The following is a 7520-nucleotide window of genomic DNA, read 5'->3' as shown; positions in this document are numbered from 1 at the left end:
TTTTTTAATTTAAAAATTCTTACTACATTTAATCAAAAAACTTTAATTATAACTAGAAATTTATAGAAAAAATTCAATATTTCATCGATTTAGTGTTTGTATAGTGGAACAACACCTAAGAGCCGATTTGCGTAAAAATAACTTTATAGTTTATTTAATCGAAAATTTTATACAGTTTAATTAATCAAAACTGCTTTGTGAACTTCAATGAAATACAATCTGCAAAGGTAGTGGAGGAGACAACCAATATAAGTTTAATAAGATTTAAGACGGAGTTATCTAAAATTGAATAACATTAAAATATCTAATTTTTAGACAAGTTTACATATTAAACTACTTGACATATAAAGTGTTAAAAGAATATTGAAGAAAGAAATAATAAATTCATTAAGGATTTATAAAAGATTACCCAAAGAAATATTTAAAAGTACTAAATTTGCGTGAAATTTTTAATAGAAATTTACTTTCGTTGTATACATTATGAGAACAAAGAGGAAATAACCTCTGCTACTTAAATTTATCACATATTTAATTGTAATATTTCAAAGTAAAAATTTATTTAATTGTAAATACGTATATGTATTTCCGTATGAACATTATATAATTTTCATTTCATTTTAAATTAGACTAAAAAAAATAATGAATTCTGTAAATATTATGCCTAATAGTTACAGTAGGTAGTATATTTACATTATAACTACTATTTTTTGGGTTCAGCATTCATTATTTTTTGATAGGTAATAATATATGAGCATCTTTACATGTTCTGAATGACATAATGTAATTCACATAATGGAATATTATATATACATATATTGTATATGTTAAATGTAATAATACGTGTATATACATTGTAAACAAAATGTAATTTTGTAAACCTATCAAAATGATCTTCTTTTTTCTCTTGGAAATTCATATTTAGGTCAAAAAAATATATATAATCATATAATATTTTAGATAAAGCAGCTGTAGTCCATGTAATTCAATGTATATACAAATAAGATTTCAACGAAACCTTATCTTAACTTAAAAAAAAAAAAATAATTTTTCTAAATAGAAAAGGAAAATACAAATATAGCAATTTTTTTTTTATTTCTTAAATTAGAGCCCCCATAAATATTTTCTAGACAGAAAGATGAAAAATCTTTATACTATGTTGGTTATTGTAAAAATTAATATTTTGATAAATGATCCCATTGCAGAACTCTATGAATTTTATTTTATAATAACTATATTTTTCGACTATAAGACATACACATACATACATATACGGTTATGGTATAGCATGAAGAATACATTGAGATATTCATTATTCAGTTTTTCTTCCAAAAATTTATTTCACCATGTAAGTTTATTTGTATATGTATAATATTTTTCTTTATAAAAATCATTCATTCTTAGAAATAGAGCAAATGTGTATGTATGTATATGCATATATTCAGATTTTGTATGTTTACATTTCCTTGTTGTTATATACCTATGTTTATAAAATATATACATATGAGCTTACGCAAATGTTTATATAGTATACCAAAAGTACTATAACTAAACTATTGTATTGTAACTATGCATGTATGTATATGTATATATATAAGGAAAATTATTTATTCAATATAGAAATTTTGAGTATAATTCAATTGAATAATATCAAAAACAAAAAGTAATAATAACAATCAAAACCTTTCCTTCCAGTTATCAGAATTTAAAAATTTCGATTCAAAATTATTTACCTTTAATACTTTTAACAAAAGTATATTCAATGTTCATTTTGTTCAAATTCAATACCGTATATTTCATAAAATTTTCATTCCGCCTAAGGAGAATCTAATTTTTCTATTATTTTTGATTTAAGTAAACAATAACCAAATACAAAACAAAAGTTTACTTGATTCGTGTGCAGAAATTTTGAACAATAATTTTGTAAAACAAAAAACAAAGGAAGTTCATAATAAATTTATGGCCATGTGCACAATAAAAATCCCAAGGGACAAGAATTAAAAATATTTCTTTTAAATTTATATAAAATTCTTATTCCAATTCCAATCAGATGACATTCGTGTCATTCATTATGAGAACACAATTACAAAAATACTTTTATTTTGTTTTAAATTCAGCTTCATTAAATTGAAAATGTTACTTAAGTAAAAATAAGTTTAGTTTTGTACATAAATATAATATTAACGTTTAATAATAAAGTATTGCCTCAAGTAGAAATTGTTACACCAGTATATCGACATTCCAGTTGCGCCAGTTTTATTGAAAAAAGAAATTTTATACCAAACTCAATGCTATAGTTATAAGAATTGCTTATGAACTTTAATTTTGGAAAATATAAATATTTTCTTATTTCCATAAATTGATTTTTTATAGTATACATAACTTTTTGATTTTATCTATTATTTTTTGAATTTTTCAAGACAGGCAAATGGAGTTTGTGGGTAACTTAATTATCATATTTCTTAAGTAACAAATCTTACTTCATCTTGCAGACGATTGATAACAAAAGAAAAAGCCAGATGTACAAAATGATTGCTAGTAGCTGTCCCATTTCAGAAAATAGATTTGTACAAACTACTCGTATTTATTTTTAATGTACCTTAAGGAAATACCCTAGTCAAGTCAGAAAGAGAACTCTGGTAATACGATTCATTCTCAACAAATTGATAATAATTATTTTTTTATTTCTTTCAATTTAAAAAAAATGGCGTTTTGGTATAACGAGATTATAAGGAGACATAATCTTATTGGGGACCAGATTGCTGCGATGAGGTGGTGGAGGAGACGGTGGCTCATCTCATTTGCTCATGCCCGGCTCTGGCGAGGAACAGACGAAGATGCCTTGGGTCATTTTCCATTTTACGGGCGACGGACCTTACGATTGTAAATGCTAAGGAACTTAGCCGGTTTTTGAAAAGCTCGTGCTGATTTTTGCAAAAGCGGGAATTTTGTGAGTTCCGTGTTATCACTACAGGCCTATCTGGCGTATGTGTATCTTATAGTAGCCGCGTTAACCTAACCTAAACTAATCTACTAATTTACCTTAATTTGTGTTCTACATTTTTAGTGTGGCAAGGACGAATTAAATAATTTATAAATTTTTAATTGTTTAAAAACTTGATTAATTAATCCAAAATTTCAATATTTTTCCATTTATTTTCGTTGTTCAATTGTTCAATATTCACTATAAAAATTTATTTCAATTATTGATGGTTTCAAAAGATAAATTGAGCGAAAATTTTTTTCCAAAAATTTCATTTTCATTAAATTTATTTTCAATGACTCTTATTAGAAGTATAGAATCATTTTAATAAATGACTCTAGCATTTAAAATTCATCAAAACTTCAAAATTGATTTTATAAACTAAAACATCAAATATTATGCAGTTCCTAAATATATGCAATTCATATAGATATAATGTATACGTATAACAAAAAATAAACTATACCCATAAATTTATTGAATTATAAAAGAAATGAAATTGATGTTTACACATAAAAATATACTTACATATTATGCATATATGTACATATCTATGTATTACGAATATATGTATCTGTTATATTTTTATTTCTAAACTTTTATTTATATAATAAAAAAATTAGGGTTCTTGGCATAAAATTGAATTTTTTTTTTTCGAAAAATTCAAGTTTTTTACAACTCGTTAGTGTTCAAGAGAGCGTTAGAATATTGAAAATATTTTTTATTTTTATTTTCTCATTCAGCTATATATACAAAAAATCTGCGTTCATATCAATCTGGATAAAGAATCAATATGTGTCCAACTTTTTATTAAAAAATCGATTTGACAAAAAAACTATTCGAAAAATGTTTGAGAACGTGAATTACTATGTAGTTAATATTAAAAAAATCGACATGTTACCTTTAAAATTTCCCAGAAAACGAGCTCACTATTAACATATTTTAGCTAGGTATAATAAAAAATTGTAGTCCACAAAAGTTTTCAGCCAAAGGGCAGCACAAATATTTCTCCAATTTATATACGCACCTCCAGTTTCTGTCCCCCAAAATTTTCTATAATGTTGTTAAAAATGTTTATACATTGGCATATAATTACAATTAAGGATCCCATATTATTTCCTAGCAATTTATGCAAATAAAAAAATTTTGCGTTTTGTAGTTTTAATTTAAGTACATACTTATAAGTAAATTTTTTCAATTAGAAAACAATCAATTTTACTAAGTTATATGTGTATAATTACAAAATCTATTATTATATACATAATAAACTTTTGGTTTCTAAAAACTTAGTACTGGAAATTTTTTACAATATATAATAAAATAATAAAAATAAAATACTTGTAACTAAAAATGCCTATGGTATTCCTACAAATTCTAATTGAAAAATAATAAAATAAAATTTTAATTATTCTAAATGAATAAATTTATTATATTAAATATACATACGAGTACATATTTAATGCAATTTTGAAAATATGCACAAAATTGACATTGTTTATATAATAATATATATATTAACATATTTATATATTCATAATGCTAAAATATCCTTCTATATTTACTAAAAATGCAAGTCTTTTATAATGCAAGTTTATCAGACGAGTTTACTTGACATTGTAAACATTTTATGAAATTTCGTTAAACATAACCTACAAAAAAAATTTTTTTAATACGTAGCTATACTATTATTGTTGAACCGAATAATGATTTACAAAAAATTATGCTAATATTATAATAATAAAGTCAATTTTTTTATGTATGTAAGTATGTTTATGTACGTGTACGTTTCCAGTTTTTCCAGTTTTCTTTTTGGTTTTTATTTAGTTTTATTTAACTTTTTCTTTATTCTTATATAATACATATATACATATATATGTATATATACAGATACGTATATTATTACAACTTATATATGCAAGAAAAACTTTAGTATGACCCTCATTCAAACGTAACCAACTGCAATTGCCCTCAATTTTAATAAATACAATAGAAACTTATATTTTATTTAACTTTTACAAAAAAAAATATTTTCGAAAAAAAAAATAAATATTTTTATTTTTTGCACATACACACTATTTATGTATTTTATTTTTATATAAATTCGTATATATATATATATATATATATATATATGTATATATATATATAAGGTTATTTTACGTGTATACAATATGTATTTTAAACAAGGAAAATTTTATCCTTTTCATATTAGAAACCATGGTTTGGCTGTTGCGACTTTATATATGAAATATTTATTTATTTATTTATTCAACTTTCGTTTTTGTTTTTCCCCTATTTCCTATGTACCTTTAAATTTTCCCGATCAAAAAAGTGACATCATAGTATAAACGGGATAAAAATGTTTGCAATCCATTTAAGAGTAAATAAGCGTATGCTTCAACTAAAAGTTATATTGGAAAAGAATAGTTACTCATATTTATTCCGATAGCTGGCTTTATATTTTTTGATATGGAAAATAATCATCAAATTTTTAAAATTTAAATTTATACATAAGTAAATTATTACTTCTACTTTCACAATTGAACACAGTTTCTAAAATCCTATCTTAGAGTACCTTAAAATACTAATGTGTAATTATTTTTTGTTGGATAATTTGGGAAAGTTATATTGCTTAATATAAAATCGGAGAATGATTATGTGTGAACTTAGGTTCTCTCTTCTGTTCTTAATCCTTTGATATTATCAATTCTTTATCTAAAAAAAAGGAATATCTAAAATTTGACCCATAGTAAAACAAATTTACTTTTATACTTTGAATATTTTTAAAAAATTCAAGTTTTAATTCCGAATTATTAAAAAATATTTCCAAAAAAATTTTAAAATACACAAATTTTACTATACTTATTACAACGTTGAGTCGGGAAAGTTACGTAGTGTATTTTTTCTTGTTGTTTTACATTATTAAATAAATATTTTATTAGAAAAATGATTGTAAAATAAATTTTGAAATGTTATAAATACTTCAAACACTATGAGTGCTTTTATGCTTCCTTATAGTATGTACACGTTTTGCCAATTGTTAGAATTTAATTTACATTCATCGTATACCAATTATAGTATGATGTTTTGATCCATGTACATATGTGCGTAGATGTAAACAACATAATTGAATTAAATAACACAAAGCACAACATAATATTCGCTTCTTGTTAAAAAAAAATGTTATATAATTAATTATAATTAAAAATTGTACTTGTACTTTAATATACATTTTCAGTTAATGACCTTCAAACGACACTTGGAATATTATGGTATTTTATGCGATTTTACAGCTTGATAAATCATACAATTACACATATACATATTAAGTATATCCTTGAGTATTTTGTGCCGTTTTTTTTTATTTTCAAATTAAATAATAGAGAACATACACTATTACACTATTAAAAAAATTTTTGTTCTTGTTTTTTCTCTTATTTAGCTTTGACGCATAATACCCAGTTTTTTTTTGGAAATCTCAAAAGTAATTTTGATTAAAATAATTAAATTTTTTATAATAAGAATGAGATTTATAAAATTATTATTAATAATTTTTTAATGTGCTAAGATTTTTTAAAACATTTTTCGTAAAATCTATGATAAATGCTCATCCCTATTTAAAAAACCCGCTACAAAATTCTGTTTAATTCCGCACTCTACATAATTTCAATTTAAAACCGGTACTTTAAATGAATATTCAACAATAATATTTTACACTTTTATTCAAAATTAAGATAAGATTCGAAGAAAATTTAATTTTGTTTAATAAGGAAAAGATCATTAATGTTCGATGATTTTTGTAATATTTATTCGAACGTTTTCCTAAAGCTCAATTCTGTGATGTTAATTTAAGGAATAATATATAGGGGAAAAGAACAGAGAAATAGAAACTTGTATAGACCAGAGATTTCTACAAAATGATAATGGTCGCAAAAATTTTCAAATAATTTGAATATTTTTAGATTCATACAAATGAAACAAAGTTCATATTGAGAGCTACTTTTTCTAAATTGACCTATGTACCTATGTATCAAAACAATGATGAGTTAACTTGTTATCGAACTTGAAAAAGGTCAAACTTGAGTTATTTCGCCTAATTATGTTACAATGAGAAATTTACTTAAAAAAAGCAGAGAGCTTTTAAGTGAATTTTTAAACGGACTTATTTTTGTCTAAAACAAAATGTCAAACTCGAACTCAAAACGAAGAATTTTTTCAGCTTCTATTGTCACGAACACTTTAATATTTTATATTCAATATAAAGAGCATGCAACTACCCGGAGAAATTTTTTATGTTGGGAATTTTAAACAACTTTTCATATAATTGTGTCACCCTTTTATACAATATTTCATAATACCAATACACAATAAATATACATTAATATATCTGCAATAATTGTACATATATTTTTAAAAAAATACTAAGTGCAGTTAATAAAAGTTTCATTTACACAAAGTTCCACTCCGTAATCGAATTGAATCGAACAATTCTTAATTGAATAATTTTTTAAAAATAAATTTTTCAAAAAGTTTTTGTACT

Source organism: Condylostylus longicornis, unplaced genomic scaffold, assembly GCF_029603195.1.
Source record: "Condylostylus longicornis isolate FDR11 unplaced genomic scaffold, ASM2960319v2 ptg000814l, whole genome shotgun sequence".
Classification (NCBI taxonomy): Eukaryota; Metazoa; Arthropoda; class Insecta; order Diptera; family Dolichopodidae; genus Condylostylus; species Condylostylus longicornis.
This window is presented reverse-complemented; position numbering follows the sequence as displayed.